The sequence below is a fragment of the Physella acuta genome, unplaced genomic scaffold, assembly GCF_028476545.2.
Source record: "Physella acuta isolate Inbredline_101_S28 unplaced genomic scaffold, ASM2847654v3 ptg000331l, whole genome shotgun sequence".
NCBI classification, from domain to species: Eukaryota; Metazoa; Mollusca; class Gastropoda; family Physidae; genus Physella; species Physella acuta.
Genome location: NW_026731850.1, coordinates 251,166 through 268,293, shown reverse-complemented (window position 1 = coordinate 268,293; position 17,128 = coordinate 251,166). Strand labels below are relative to the sequence as shown.

Sequence of the window (17,128 nt, the reverse complement as noted above, 5' to 3'; positions counted from 1 at the left end):
ACAGTAAAAGAAAAGTGTATAAAGGTTTTTAATTTAGCCTATAATGACGTTTTCACATTTCAGAAACTCTAAAGAAATAGATGCATTCAAAGGGGGTGCAGTGAGCAGTCTTTCGATAGCCAGACGCACAGCACACACCTCAGACACACTGAATGCACTTCTCAAACTTTAGAGCTGATGTTTGTGACAGTCATATTGAGAGCCGACATTTGTGACAGTCAAATTGAAAATTGATGTTTGTGACAGTCTTATTCTTGAGTCATGCATCCATTTTATCGCATCTTTCCTTAAACACTGAGAGAACTTTGTTCTTTCTTTCTGAAAGTCATGTGATGTCTGGGTTCTTAGATCTATTGGAATATTTGGAATGTCCCTTCTCTAATCTGGAGACAATTTCATCCAATGCTTCACTTTTTCTTTTAACTGCCATTTGTTTTAGCGTGCACAGTTTCTCTTCCAACAATGGTTAATTTCTTTGGTGGCATCTGAAAAGTAGAATACATGTTGTCATTGTATCTCAAAACATGATCTAAAGCTTCTGATTGCATTCCGTTTGTAAATAGTCAATCTGTTAAGGTTTTAGTCAATAGAACTCGTTTTTATTGCATCAACATGTGTCCATTTAAACAGATGCACACGTTTTTGCTTGTTCAGAAACTGTTTAAATCGAATTTAGCACAACACTCAATAAAAATGTTAAGACGTTGCACATTCACCAACTCACAACCTAAACTTAGCCATTCTAAGTAAAAGGTACTTATGATGAGCAATTGAAAATAATGTAGTGAGATATTTGATTGTTTAAACAACCACTTACAATACATAATAAGATCTGTACTAGAGTCTATTGGTCAACACAATGTAATTTAATGTACACCATTGTAAAGGGAGTTTCGTGTAGAAGTTTAGCCTAGAATTATCTGAAACGTACTGGGGAATGTGACTGACAGGCCGGAGAAGGAATAATCACTTGGGGACGTTACACTGTCATTTGACACTGGGGAATTAAAACTTATAGAAGAGCGAAACTAATAAGAGAGAAAAATGTTAACCAAACGCGATCTCCAAGGCAGACAACTCACTCTCCAAGTATTTGCTGTCAACTGTTCAAGTAATGAAGAAATAAGGATGGTTCCTGATTTCTTCATTACTTGAACAGTTTACAGCAAATGGTGAAGTCAAGACGCAAGGATGGTTCCTGTTGACTTCACCATTTGGTAGAAAACACTACGTTTGTTGAAAACGCTACAATATACATACCTTCAAAGTACAATCTGTTTTATCTTGTTGTATAAGAAAGTCTTGCATTTGAAAATTCATCCTACACCAGCTCAGCCATTGCTGTGACTTAATTAGACAATGAAGATGTATATATCTGAAATTCAAAAGGAAAATGAATATAGCATTCACATTTTAATAAGTAAAAATTATTTTGACTGACCTAAATGTTACCAAATAACAGAACGTAACTATACCAAAACAAAAGAACCAAAGTAGCTTAAACCCAACTAACAGAAATTTTACACAATAGTAACCCATCTTTATTAAACTATTTAAAACGTAAAATAATTAGTAAAAAAATCAATCGACTTAGACTTTTAGTTTTAAAAATGTAAAGCACTATTTTTATTCATGAAGCTTTAAAATTCTCATTCTTTAGATCTTCAGCAAAATTGTTTGTTTTTATTTCCGAAGGACAAATAAATTTTAAACTAGTATATACAGAGCGTATTTATAAAGATTAAATCTCACCATTTTAAACCCTCTCTAGTGGGGTGGTCCATCACTGAAAAAGCTGCCTTCTTGCATACGATGCTATTGGAGGTTCAAGAGGTTAAAAGCTGTGGATAAAAAAACAAAAAAAATACAACAGTCTGTTGGAGGTGGAGCCGTCAGTCGGCCGCCAGATATGCTACCACCATATGGGACGGCGAACTGTGCAATAGTGAAGGCAAAAAGTCCTAGGGAGGCCGCGAGCAGTCCAAGATGGCTGCGAGCAGTCCTGGGGAGGCGGCGAACGGTCTGTCGATTGCAAGACGCACAGCACGCACTCACACTTCAGGAGCCTGTGTGCACTTATACCTCATGCGCCCTGCGTGCACTCACACCTCAGGAGCCCTGCGAGCACTAACCCCTCAACAGCTGGGCAACCGCAATATGGGATGGCGAGCTGTGCAATAGCGGCGGCAAACAGTCCTACAGAGGCCGCGAGTAGTCCAAAGGAGGCCGCGAGCAGTCCTAGGGAGGCCGCGAGCATTCCTAGGGAGGCCGCGAGCAGTCCTAGGGAGGCCGCGAGCAGTCCTAGGGAGGGCGCGAGCAGTCCTAGGGAGGGCGCGAGCAGTCCTAGCGAGGCCGCGAGCAGACGTGGGGAGGCCGCGAGCAGTCCAAGGGAGGCCGCGAGCAGTCCTGCGGAGGCGGCGAGCGGTCTGTCGATTGCCAGACGCACAGCGCGCACTCACTCATCAGGCGCCCCGCTTGCACTCACCCCCTAGGTGCCCTGCGAGCACTCACCACTCAAGAGCCCTGCGAGCACTCATACCTCAGGAGCCCTGCGAGCACTCACACCTCAGGAGCCCTGCGAGCACTCACACCTCAGGAGCCCTGCGAGCACTCACACCTCAGGAGCCCTGCGAGCACTCACACCTCAGGAGCCCTGCGAACACTCACACCTCAGGAGCCCTGCGAACACTCACACCTCAGGAGCCCTGCGAGCACTCACACCTCAGGAGCCCTGCGAACACTCACACCTCAGGAGCCCTGCGAACACTCACACCTCAGGAGCCCTGCGAGCACTCACACCTCAGGAGCCCTGCGAGCACTCACACATCAGGAGCCCTGCGAGCACTCACACCTCAGGAGCCCTGCGAGCACTCACACCTCAGGAGCCCTGCGAGCACACACATCTCAGTGGCCCTGCGAGCACTAACCCCTCATCAGCTGGGCTACCACAAGATGGGACGGCGAGACGTGCAATAGGTACGGCAAACAGTCCCATGGAGGCCGCGAGCAGTCCTGGGGAGGCGGCGAACGGTCTGTCGATTGCAAGACGCACAGCACGCACTCACACTTCAGGAGCCTGTGTGCACTTATACCTCAGGAGCCCTGCGAGCACTAACCCCTCAACAGCTGGGCTACCGCAATATGGGATGGCGAGCTATGGAATAGCGGCGGCAAACAGTCCTACAGAGGCCGCGAGTAGTCCTAGGGAGGCCGCGAGCAGTCCTAGGGAGGCCGCGAGCAGTCCTAGGGAGGCCGCGAGCAGTCCTAGGGAGGCCGCGAGCAGTCCTAGGGAGGCCGCGAGCAGTCCTAGGGAGGCCGCGAGCAGTCCTAGGGAGGCAGCGAGCAGACGTGGGGAGGCCGCGAGCAGTCCAAGGGATGCCGCGAGCAGTCCAAGGGAGGCCGCGAGCAGTCCGAGTGAGGCCGCGAGCAGTCCTGCGGAGGCGGCGAGCGGTCTGTCGATTGCCAGACGCACAGCGCGCACTCACTCCCTAGGTGCCCTGCGAGCACTCACCACTCAAGAGCTCTGCGAGCACTCACACCTCAGGAGCCCTGCCAGCACTCACACCTCAGGAGCCCTGCCAGCACTCACACCTCAGGAGCCCTGCCAGCACTCACACCTCAGGAGCCCTGCGAGCACTCACACCTCAGGAGCCCTGCGAGCACTCACACCTCAGGAGCCCTGCCAGCACTCACACCTCAGGAGCCCTGCCAGCACTCACACCTCAGGAGCCCTGCCAGCACTCACACCTCAGGAGCCCTGCGAGCACACACATCTCAGTGGCCCTGCGAGCATTAACCCCTCATCAGCTGGGCTACCACAATATGGGACGGTGAGACGTGCAATAGGTACGGCAAACAGTCCCATGGAGGCCGCGAGCAGTCCTAGGGAGGCCGCGAGCAGTCCAAGGGAGGCGGCGAACGGTCTGTCGATTGCAAGACGCACAGCACGCACTCACACTTCAGGAGCCCTGCGAGCACTCATACCTCATGCGCCCTGCGTGCACTCACACCTCAACAGCTGGGCTACCGCAATATGGGATGGCGAGCTGTGCAATAGCGGCGGCAAACAGTCCTACAGAGGCCGCGAGTAGTCCAAAGGAGGCCGCGAGCAGTCCTAGGGAGGCCGCGAGCAGTCCTAGGGAGGCCGCGAGCAGTCCTAGGGAGGCCGCGAGCAGTCCTAGGGAGGCCGCGAGCAGTCCAAGGGAGGCGGCGAGCGGTCTGTCGATTGCCAGACGCACAGCGCGCACTCACTCCCTAGGTGCCCTGCGAGCACTCACACCTCAGGAGCCCTGCCAGCCCTCACACCTCAGGAGCCCTGCGAGCACTCACCTCAGGAGCCCTGCGAGCACTCACACCAGGAGCCCTGCGAGCACTCACACCTCAGGAGCCCTGCCAGCACTCACACCTCAGGAGCCCTGCGAGCACTCACAGCTCAGGAGCCCTGCCAGCACTCACACCTCAGGAGCCCTGCGAGCACTCACACCTCAGGAGCCCTGCGAGCACTCACACCTCAGGAGCCCTGCGAGCACTCACACCTCAGGAGCCCTGCGAGCACACGCATCTCAGTGGCCCTGCGAGCACTAACCCCTCATCAGCTGGGCTACCACAATATGGGACGGCGAGACGTGCAATAGGTACGGCAAACAGTCCCATGGAGGCCGCGAGTAGTCCTAGGGAGGCCGCGAGCAGTCCTAGGGAGGCCGCGAGCAGTCCAAGGGAGGCGGCGAACGGTCTGTCGATTGCAAGACGCACAGCACGCACTCACACTTCAGGAGCCCTGCGAGCACTCATACCTCATGCGCCCTGCGAGCACTCATACCTCATGCGCCCTGTGTGCACTCACACCTCAGGAGCCCTGCGAGCACTAACCCCTCAACAGCTGGGCTACCGCAATATGGGATGGCGAGCTGTGCAATAGCGGCGGCAAACAGTCCTACAGAGGCCGCGAGTAGTCCAAGGGAGGCCGCGAGCAGTCCTAGGGAGGCCGCGAGCAGTCCTAGGGAGGCCGCCAGCATTCCTAGGGAGGCCGCGAGCATTCCTAGGGAGGCCGCGAGCAGTCCTAGGGAGGCCGCGAGCAGTCCAAGGGAGGCCGCGAGCATTCCTAGGGAGGCCGCGAGCAGTCCAAGGGAGGCCGCGAGCAGTCCAAGGGAGGCCGCGAGCAGTCCAAGGGAGGCCGCGAGCAGTCCTGTGGAGGCGGCGAGCGGTCTGTCGATTGCCAGACGCACAGCGCGCACTCACACTTAAGGTGCCCTGCATCAACTCACACCTCAGGTGCCATGCGAGATCTCACCCCTCAGGAGCCTGCGAGCACTTACACCTCAGGAGCCCTGCGAGCATTCACACCTAGGGAGCCCTGCGAGCACTCACACCTAGGGAGCCCTGCGAGCACTCACACCTAGGGAGCCCTGTGAGCACTCACATCTCAGGAGCCCTGCGAGCACTCACATCTCAGGAGCCCTGCGAGCACTCATACCTCAGGAGCCCAGCGCGCACTTACACCTAGGGAGCACTGCGAGCACTCACATCTCAGGAGCCCTGCAAACATTCGTCATACATATTCCCAACTGACCTTATTGAAGATTCATTTGACGAGCGCTGATCATTTTTCCTCTATATGATCGCTTGCGTTGCTTGAGATTGGTTGATAGGTCAAGGAGCATCAATTTTATCAACAGGCGTCAATAATGTGATCAATCTAGCAACATCGTGGTTGGCAGGCGAAACGTGTGTTTATTTGTTCTATGACAAGGATGCTGGACTTCTCAGATTTTAGAGATGATGTTTGTGATAGTCCTATTGTTGAGAGCTGACATCTGTGACAATCAAATTGAAAATTGATGTTTGTAACAGTCTTATTCTTGAGTCATGCATCCATTTTATCGCATCTTTCCTTAAACACAGAGAACTTTGTTCTTTCTTTCTGAAAGTCATGTGATGTCTGGGTTCTTAGATCTATTGGAATATTTGGAATGTCCCTTCTCTAATCTGGAGACAATTTCATCCAATGCTTCACTTTTTCTTTTAACTGCCATTTGTTTTAGCGTGCACAGTTTCTCTTCCAAATAATGGTTAATTTCTTTGGTGGCATCTGAAAAGTAGAATACATGTTGTCATTGTATCTAAAAAAATAATCTAAAGCTTCTGATTGCATTCCGTTTGTAAATAGTCAATCTGTTAAGGTTTTTGTCACTAGAACTCCTCGTTGTTATTGCATCAATGTGTGTCCATTTAAACAGATGCACACGTTTTTGTTTGTGCAGAAACAGTATTTAAATCGAATTTAGCACAACACTCAATAAAAATGTTAAGACGTTGCACATTCACCAACTCACAACCTAAAATTAGCCATTCTAAATAAAAGGTACTTATGATGAGCAATTGAAAATAATGTAGTGAGATATTTGATTGTTTAAACAACCACTTACAATACATAATAAGATCTGTACTAGAGTCTATTGGTCAACACAATGTAATTTAATGTACACCATTGCAAAGGGAGTTTCGTGTAAAGATTTAGCCTAGAATTATCTGGAACGTACTGGGGAATGTGACTGACAGGCCGGAGAAGGAATAATCACTTGGGGACGTTACACTGTCATTTGACACTGGGGAATTAAAAAAACTTATAGAAGAGTGAAACTAATAAGAGAGAAAAATGTTAACCAAACGCGATCTCCAAGGCAGACAACTCACTCTCCAAGTATTTGCTGTCAACTGTTCAAGTAATGAAGAAATAAGGATGGTTCCAGATTTCTTCATTACTTGAACAGTTTACAGCAAATGGTGAAGTCAAGTCGCAAGGATGGTTCCTGGCGACTTGACTTCACCATTTGGTAGAAAACACTACGTTTGTTGAAAACGCTGCAATATAGCCTACATACCTTCCAAGTACAATCTGTTTTATCTTGCTGTATAAGAAAGTCTTGCATTTGAAAATTCATCCTACACCAGTTCAGCCATTGCTGTGACTTAATTAGACAATGAAGATGTATATATCTGAAATTCAAAAGGAAAATGAATATAGCAGTCACATTTTAATAAGTAAAAATTATTTTGACTGACCTAAATGTTACCAAATAACAGAACGTAACTATACCAAAAAAAAGAACCAAAGTAGCTTAAACCCAACTAACAGAAATTTTACACAATAGTAACCCATCTTTATTAAACTATTTAAAAAATGTAAAATAATTAGTAAAACAATCAATCGACTTAGACTTTTAATTTTAAAAATGTAAAGCACTATTTTTATTCATGAAGCTTTAAAATTCTCATTCTTTAAATCTTCAGCTAAATTGTTTGTTTTTATTTCCGAAGGACAAATAAATTTTAAACTAGTATATACAGAGCGTATTTATAAAGATTAAATCTCACCATTTTAAACCCTCTCTAGTGGGGTGGTCCATCACTGAAAAAGCTGCCTTCTTGCATACGATGCTATTGGAGGTTCAAGAGGTTAAAAGCTGTGGATAAAAAAACAAAAAAAATACAACAGTCTGTTGGAGGTGGAGCCGTCAGTCGGCCGCCAGATGTGCTACCACCATATGGGACGGCGAACTGTGCAATAGTGAAGGCAAAAAGTCCTAGGGAGGCCGCGAGTAGTCCTAGGGAGGCCGCGAGCAGTCCAAGGGAGGCCGCGAGCAGTCCAAGGGAGGCCGCGAGCAGTCCTAGGGAGGCCGCGAGCAGTCCTAGGGAGGCCGCGAGCAGTCCAAGATGGCTGCGAGCAGTCCTGGGGAGGCGGCGAACGGTCTGTCAATTGCCAGACGCACAGCACGCACTCACACTTCAGGGGCCCTGCGTGCACTTATACCTCATGCGCCCTGTGTGCACTCACACCTCAGGAGCCCTGCGAGCACTAACCCCTCAAGAGCTGGGCTACCACAATATGGGATGGCGAGCTGTGCAATAGCGACGGCAAACAGTCCTAGGGAGGCCGCGAGCAGTCCAAGTGAGGCCGCGAGCAGTCCAAGTGAGGCCGCGAGCAGTCCAAGTGAGGCCGCGAGCAGTCCTAGGGAGGCCGCGAGCAGTCCTAGGGAGGCCGCGAGCAGTCCTAGGGAGGCCGCGAGCAGTCCAAGTGAGGCCGCGAGCAGTCCTAGGGAGGCCGCGAGCAGTCCAAGGGAGGCCACGAGCAGTCCAAGGGAGGCCGCGAGCAGTCCTAGGGAGGCCGCGAGCAGTCCAAGGGAGGCCACGAGCAGTCCTAGGGAGGCCGCGAGCAGTCCTAGGGAGGCCACGAGCAGTCCTAAGGAGGCGGCGAGCGGTCTGACGATTGCCAGACGCACAGCGCGCACTCACAACTCAGGAGACCTGCGAGCACTCACCCCTCAGGAGCACTGCGAGCACACACACCTCAGGAGCCCTGCGAGCACTCACACCTCAGGAGCCCTGCGAGCACTCACACCTCAGTAAACATGCGAGCACACATCTCAGGAAACATGCGAGCACACACATCTCAGGAGCCCTGCGAGCACACACCTCAGGAGCCCTGCGAGCACTAACCCCTCCTCAGCTGGGCTACCCCAATATGGGACGACTAGACGTGCAATAGGTACGGCAAACAGTCCTATGGAGGCCGCGAGCAGTCCTAGGAAGGCCGCGAGCAGTCCAAGGGAGGCCGCGAGCAGTCCAAGGGAGGCCACGAGCAGTCCAAGGGAGGCCGCGAGCAGTCCAAGGGAGGCCACGAGCAGTCCAAGGGAGGCCGCGAGCGGTCTGTCGATTTCCAGACGCACAGCGCGCACTCACTTAAGGTGCCCTGCATGCACTCACACCTCAGGTGCCATGCGAGATCTCACCCCTCAGGAGCCCTGAGAGCACTTACACCTCAGGAGACCTGCGAGCACTTACACCTCAGGAGCCCTGCGAGCACTCACACCTAGGGAGCCCTGCGAGCACTCACACCTAGGGAGCCCTGCGAGCACTCACATCTCAGGAGGCCAGTGCGCACTTACACCTAGGGAGCACACACATCTCAGGAGCCCTGCGAGCACACACATCTCAGGAGCCCTGCGAGCACACACATCTCAGGAGCCCTGCGAGCACTAACCCCTCCTCAGCTGGGCTACCCCAATATGGGACGGCGAGACGTGCAATAGGTACGGCAAACAGTCCTATGGAGGCCGCGAGCAGTCCTAGGAAGGCCTCGAGCAGTCCAAGGGAGGCCGCAAGTAGTCCAAGGGAGGCCGCGAGCAGTCCTAGGGAGGCCGCGAGCAGTTCTAGGGAGGCCGCGAGTAGTCCAAGGGAGGCCGTGAGCAGTCCTGGGGAGGCCGCGAGCAGTCCTGTGGAGGCGGCGAGCGGTCTGTCGATTGCTAGACGCACAGCGCGCACTCACACTTAAGGTGCCCTGCATGCACTCACACCTCAGGTGCCATGCGAGATCTCACCCCTCGGGAGCCCTGCGAGCACTAACCCTCAGGAGACCTGCGAGCACTTACACCTCAGGAGCCCTGCGAACACTCACTTCTCATGAGCCCTGCGCGCAGTTACACCTCAGGCGCCCTGCAAACATTCGTCATACATATTCCCAACTGACCTTATTGAAGATTCATTTGACGAGCGATGATCATTTTTTCCTCTATATGATCGCTTGCGTTGTTTGAGATTGGTTGATAGGTCAAGGAGCATCAATTTTATCAACAGGCGTCAATAATGTGATCAATCTAGCAACATCGTGGTTGGCAGGCGAAACGTGTGTGGGTGGTGTAATATTGAACAGTTTATTTGCTCTATGACAAGGATGCTGGACTTCTCAGATTTTAGAGATGATGTTTGTGATAGTCATATTGTTGAGAGCTGACATCTGTGACAATCAAATTGAAAATTGATGTTTGTAACAGTCTTGTTCTTGAGTCATGCATCCATTTTATCGCATCTTTCCTTAAACACTGAGAGAACTTTGTTCTTTCTTTCTGAAAGTCATGTGATGTCTGGGTTCTTAGATCTATTGGAATATTTGGAATGTCCCTTCTCTAATCTGGAGACAATTTCATCCAATGCTTCACTTTTTCTTTTAACTGCCATTTGTTTTAGCGTGCACAGTTTCTCTTCCAACAATGGTTAATTTCTTTGGTGGCATCTGAAAAGTAGAATACATGTTGTCATTGTATCTCAAAAAATAATCTAAAGCTTCTGATTGCATTCCCTTTGTAAATAGTCAATCTGTTAAGGTTTTAGTCAATAGAACTCCTCGTTGTTATTGCATCAATGTGTGTCCATTTAAACAGATGCACACGTTTTTGTTTGTGCAGAAACAGTATTTAAATCGAATTTAGCACAACACTCAATAAAAATGTTAAGACGTTGCACATTCACCAACTCACAACCTAAACTTAGCCATTCTAAGTAAAAGGTACTTATGATGAGCAATTGAAAATAATGTAGTGAGATATTTGATTGTTTAAACAACCACTTACAATACATAATAAGATCTGTACTAGAGTCTATTGGTCAACACAATGTAATTTAATGTACACCATTGTAAAGGGAGTTTCGTGTAGAAGTTTAGCCTAGAATTATCTGGAACGTACTGGGGAATGTGACTGACAGGCCGGAGAAGGAATAATCACTTGGGGACGTTACACTATCATTTGACACTGGGGAATTAAAAAACTTATAGAAGAGCGAAACTAATAAGAGAGAAAAATGTTAACCAAACGCGATCTCCAAGGCAGACAACTCACTCTCCAAGTATTTGCTGTCAACTGTTCAAGTAATGAAGAAATAAGGATGGTTCCTGATTTCTTCATTACTTGAACAGTTTACAGCAAATGGTGAAGTCAAGTCGCAAGGATGGTTCCTGGCGACTTGACTTCACCATTTGGTAAAAAACACTACGTTTGTTGAAAACGCTGCAATATAGCCTACATACCTTCTAAGTACAATCTGTTTTATCTTGCTGTATAAGAAAGTCTTGCATTTGAAAATTCATCCTACACCAGCTCAGCCATTGCTGTGACTTAATTAGACAATGAAGATGTATATATCTGAAATTCAAAAGGAAAATGAATATAGCAGTCACATTTTAATAAGTAAAAATTATTTTGACTGACCTAAATGTTACCAAATAACAGAACGTAACTATACCAAAACAAAAGAACCAAAGTAGCTTAAACCCAACTAACAGAAATTTTACACAATAGTAACCCATCGTTATTAAACAATTTAAAACGTAAAATAATTAGTAAAAAAATCAATCGACTTAGACTTTTAATTTTAAAAATGTAAAGCACTATTTTTATTCATGAAGCTTTAAAATTCTCATTCTTTAGATCTTCAGCAAAATTGTTTGTTTTTATTTCCGAAGGACAAATAAATTTTAAACTAGTATATACAGAGCGTATTTATAAAGATTAAATCTCACCATTTTAAACCCTCTCTAGTGGGGTGGTCCATCACTGAAAAAGCTGCCTTCTTGCATACGATGCTATTGGAGGTTCAAGAGGTTAAAAGCTGTGGATAAAAAAACAAAAAAAATACAACAGTCTGTTGGAGGTGGAGCCGTCAGTCGGCCGCCAGATATGCTACCACCATATGGGACGGCGAACTGTGCAATAGTGAAGGCAAAAAGTCCTAGGGAGGCCGCGAGCAGTCCAAGATGGCTGCGAGCAGTCCTGGGGAGGCGGCGAACGGTCTGTCAATTGCCAGACGCACAGCACGCACTCACACTTCAGGGGCCCTGCGTGCACTTATACCTCATGCGCCCTGTGTGCACTCACACCTCAGGAGCCCTGCGAGCACTAACCCCTCAAGAGCTGGGCTACCACAATATGGGATGGCGAGCTGTGCAATAGCGACGGCAAACAGTCCTAGGGAGGCCGCGAGCAGTCCAAGTGAGGCCGCGAGCAGTCCTAGGGAGGCCGCGAGCAGTCCTAGGGAGGCCACGAGCAGTCCTAGGGAGGCCACGAGCAGTCCTAAGGAGGCGGCGAGCGGTCTGACGATTGCCAGACGCACAGCGCGGACTCACAACTCAGGAGACCTGCGAGCACTCACACCTCAGGAGCCCTGCGAGCACTCACCCCTCAGGAGCACTGCGAGCACTCACACATCAGCAGCCCTGCGAGCACACACACCTCAGGAGCCCTGCGAGCACTCACACCTCAGGAGCCTTGCGAGCACTCACACCTCAGGAAACATGCGAGCACACATCTCAGGAAACATGCGAGCACACAACTCAGGAAACATGCGAGCACACACATCTCAGGAGCCCTGCGAGCACACACATCTCAGGAGCCCTGCGAGCACTAACCCCTCCTCAGCTGGTCTACCCCAATATGGGACGACTAGACGTGCAATAGGTACGGCAAACAGTCCTAGGGAGGCCGCGAGCAGTCCAAGGGAGGCCACGAGCAGTCCAAGGGAGGCCGCGAGCAGTCCAAGGGAGGCCACGAGCAGTCCAAGGGAGGCCGCGAGCGGTCTGTCGATTTCCAGACGCACAGCGCGCACTCACACTTAAGGTGCCCTGCATGCACTCACACCTCAGGTGCCATGCGAGATCTCACCCCTCAGGAGCCCTGAGAGCACTTACACCTCAGGAGACCTGCGAGCACTTACACCTCAGGAGCCCTGCGAGAACTCACACCTAGGGAGCCCTGCGAGCACTCACACCTAGGGAGCCCTGCGAGCACTCACACCTAGGGAGCCCTGCGAGCACTCACATTTCAGGAGCCCAGCGCGCACTTACACCTAGGGAGCACACACATCTCAGGAGCCCTGCGAGCACACACATCTCAGGAGCCCTGCGAGCACTAACCCCTCCTCAGCTGGGCTACCCCAATATGGGACGGCGAGACGTGCAATAGGTACGGCAAACAGTCCTATGGAGGCCGCGAGCAGTCCTAGGAAGGCCTCGAGCAGTCCTAGGAAGGCCTCGAGCAGTCCAAGGGAGGCCGCGAGCAGTCCTAGGGAGGCCGCGAGCAGTCCTAGGGAGGCCGCGAGCAGTCCTAGGAAGGCCTCGAGCAGTCCTAGGAAGGCCGCGAGCAGTCCAAGGGAGGCCGCGAGCAGTCCTAGGGAGGCCGCGAGCAGTCCTAGGGAGGCCGCGAGCAGTCCTAGGGAGGCCGCGAGCAGTTCTAGGGAGGCCGCGAGCAGTCCAAGGGAGGCCGTGAGCAGTCCTGGGGAGGCCGCGAGCAGTCCTGTGGAGGCGGCGAGCGGTCTGTCGATTGCTAGACGCACAGCGCGCACTCACACTTAAGGTGCCCTGCATGCACTCACACCTCAGGTGCCATGCGAGATCTCACCCCTCGGGAGCCCTGCGAGCACTAACCCTCAGGAGACCTGCGAGCACTAACACCTCAGGAGCCCTGCGAGCACTTACATCTAGGGAGCACTGCGAACACTCACTTCTCATGAGCCCTGCTAGCACTCATACCTCAGGAGCCCTGCGCGCAGTTACACCTCAGGCGCCCTGCAAACATTCGTCATACATATTCCCAACTGACCTTATTGAAGATTCATTTGACGAGCGATGATCATTTTTCCTCTATATGATCGCTTGCGTTGTTTGAGATTGGTTGATAGGTCCAGGAGCATCAATTTTATCAACAGGCGTCAATAATGTGATCAATCTAGCAACATCGTGGTTGGCAGGCGAAACGTGTGTGGATGGTGTAATATTGAACAGTTTATTTGCTCTATGACAAGGATGCTGGACTTCTCAGATTTTAGAGATGATGTTTGTGATAATCATATTTTTGAGAGCTGACATTTGAGACATTCAAATTGAAAATTGATGTTTGTAACAGTCTTATTCTTGAGTCATGCATCCATTTTATCGCATCTTTCCTTAAACACTGAGAGAACTTTGTTCTTTCTTTCTGAAAGTCATGTGATTTTTGGGTTCTTAAATCTATTGGAATATTTGGAATGTCCCTTCTCTAATCTGGAGACAATTTCATCCAATGCTTCACTTTTTCTTTTAACTGCCATTTATTTTAGGGTGCACAGTTTTCTCTTCCAGCAATGGTTAATTTCTTTGGTGGCATCTGAAAAGTAGAATACATGTTGTCATTGTATCTCAAAACATGATCTAAAGCTTCTGATTGCATTCCGTTTGTAAATAGTCAATCTGTTAAGGTTTTAGTCAATAGAACTCGTTTTTATTGCATCAACATGTGTCCACTTAAACAGATGCACACGTTTTTGCTTGTTCAGAAACTGTGTTTAAATCGAATTTAGCACAACACTCAATAAAAATGTTAAGACGTTGCACATTCACCAACTCACAACCTAAACTTAGCCATTCTAAGTAAAAGGTACTTATGATGAGCAATTGAAAATAATGTAGTGAGATATTTGATTGTTTAAACAACCACTTACAATACATAATAAGATCTGTACTAGAGTCTATTGGTCAACACAATGTAATTTAATGTACACCATTGTAAAGGGAGTTTCGTGTAAAGATTTAGCTTAGAATTATCTGGAACGTACTGGGGAATGTGACTGACAGGCCGGAGAAGGAATAATCACTTGGGGACGTTACACTATCATTTGACACTGGGGAATTAAAAAACTTATAGAAGAGTGAAACTAATAAGAGAGAAAAATGTTAACCAAACGCGATCTCCAAGGCAGACAACTCACTCTCCAAGTATTTGCTGTAAACTGCTCAAGTAATGAAGAAATAAGGATGGTTCCTGATTTCTTCATTACTTGAACGGTTTACAGCAAATGGTGAAGTCAAGTCGCAAGGATGGTTCCTGGCGACTTGACTTCACCATTTGAGAGAAAACACTACGTTTGTTGAAAACGCTACAATATACATACCTTCTAAGTACAATCTGTTTTATCTTGCTGTATAGGAAAGTCTTGCATTTGAAAATTCATCCTACACCAGCTCAGCCATTGCTGTGACTTGATTAGACAATGAAGATGTATATATCTAAAATTCAAAAGGAAAAGGAATATAGCAGTCACATTTAAATAAGTAAAAATTATTTTGACTGACCTAAATGTTACCAAATAACAGAACGTTACTATACCAAAACAACAGAACCAAAGTAGCTTAAACCCAACTAACAGAAATTTTACACAATAGTAACCCATCTTTATTAAACTATTTAAAAAGTAAAATAATTAGTAAAAAATCAATCGACTTAGACTTTTAATTTTAAAAATGTAAAGCACTATTTTTATTCATGAAACTTTAAAATTCTCATTCTTTAAATCTTCAGCTAAATTGTTTGTTTTTATTTCCGAAGGACAAATAAATTTTAAACTAGTATATACAGAGCGTATTTATAAAGTTTAAATCTCACCATTTTAAACCCTCTCTAGCGGGGTGGTCCATCACTGAAAAAGCTGCCTATGCTTCATACGATGCTATTGGAGGTTCAAGAGGTTAAAAGCTGTGGATAAAAAAAAAATAAAATACAACAGTCTGTTGGAGGTGGAGCCGTCAGTCGGCCGCCAGATATGCTACCACCATATGGAACGGCGAACTGTGCAATAGTGAAGGCAAAAAGTCCTAGGGAGGCCGCGAGCAGTCCAAGATGGCTGCGAGCAGTCCTGGGGAGGCGGCGAACGGTCTGTCAATTGCCAGAGGCACAGCACGCACTCACACTTCAGGAACCCTGCGTGCACTTATACCTCATGCGCCCTGCGTGCACTCACACCTCAGGAGCCCTGCGAGCACTAACCCCTCAAGAGCTGGGCTACAACAATATTGGATGGCGAGCTGTGCAATAGCGACGGCAAACAGTCCAAGGGAGGCCGCGAGCAGTCCTAGGGAGGCCGCGAGCAGTCCTGTGGAGGCGGTGAACGGTCTGTCGATTGCTAGACGCACAGCGCGCGCTCAAACTTAAGGTGCCCTGCATGCACTCACACCTCAGGTGCCATGCGAGATCTCACCCCTCAGGAGCCCTGCGAGCACTAGCCCTCAGGAGACCTGCGAGCACTTACACCTCAGGAGCCCTGCGAGCACAAACACCTAGGGAGCCCTACGAGCACTCACACCTAGGGAGCCCTGCGAGCACTCACATCTCAGGAGCCCTGCGCGCACATACATCCAGGGAGCACTGCGAGCACTCACATCTCAGGAGCCCTGCAAATATTCGTCATACATATTCCCAACTGACCTTATTGAAGATTCATTTGACGAGCGCTGATAATTTTTCCTCTATATGATTGCTTGCGTTGTTTGAGATTGGTTGATAGGACAAGGAGCATCAATTTTATCAACAGGCGTCAATAATGTGATCAATCTAGCAACACCGTGGTTGGCAGGCGAAACGTGTGTGGATGGTGTAATATTGAACAGTGTATTTGCTTGATGACATGGATGCTGGAAGCAGCTAATTTCTACATTGGAAGCCGCTTGTAATGTTCTGTCTTTGCTAGACGGTGGAGGTGGTTTTTGGTGATGTCTCGACTGCAGTCTTTACCTCAGGTTTCAGTTTTCGCTTGGCTTGTAGCCAACTGAAGAGTTCAGACATACGTCAAGCTGTCATGTTAACCCTAGCTTTAGCTAGAAAACTCCATTTCTCTCATTGTCTGAGATTTAGGCCTACATCCAGCAAGAAACTGATTTCACTTCCATTTCTGTTTTGATGTGCGGCTGGACGTAGCTCCACCTGCACATAGAATGTGTCAACAATGTGTGTTGTTTGTAATTTAAAGCTTTTTTTTTTGGAGTTGTTACATTGATGGGACTTCTAGATCTACATGTACATAAGCACATAGGCCTTTATTCTGCATCTAGTTATTGTTTACAATTTTTTGGTGGAATCGGGTGGAATTTTTATATTAATGTCCGATAATAAATTCTTCTTTTAAAAAAGGGGGTGTTAGGTAACTGGTAGTTAACTTAATACACACACTGCTGGCTAATGTCAATGCTAACCCTTTCCCTAAACCTAACCCCAACCCTAGTCCTACCAAACGCCTAACCCTAATTTCTAACCATAAAATAGTTGAGATTGCAATACTACTAACAACCCAACACACCTATTTAAGGAAGAGTCTATTATCGGTAATCGGTATCTAAAATCACCCGTCCATGCATATCTTTTCTAGACCTCAAGTAATATGAGAATGTTAAGTTGGTTGTTATATTATAAAATGATGGGCCTTCTAGATTCCATATCTACATATTCTTCTGTCAGATGCCTCTATTCTAGCTCTAGTCCCAGTTTCTAGATTT

General features: G+C 48.3%; 1 long non-coding RNA gene across 1 annotated transcript; it reads right to left on the bottom strand.

Moving 5' to 3' along the window:
* Positions 1-6,897: 6,897 nt before the first annotated feature.
* Positions 6,898-11,425, bottom strand: LOC131940809 (uncharacterized). The gene is made up of 5 exons (XR_009386581.1): positions 11,354-11,425; positions 10,862-10,976; positions 9,527-10,069; positions 7,375-7,463; positions 6,898-6,996 (listed from the first exon to the last, which is right to left on the bottom strand). It is a non-coding gene; the product is annotated as an uncharacterized LOC131940809 (long non-coding RNA).
* Between the last annotated feature and the right edge of the window lie 5,703 nt (positions 11,426-17,128).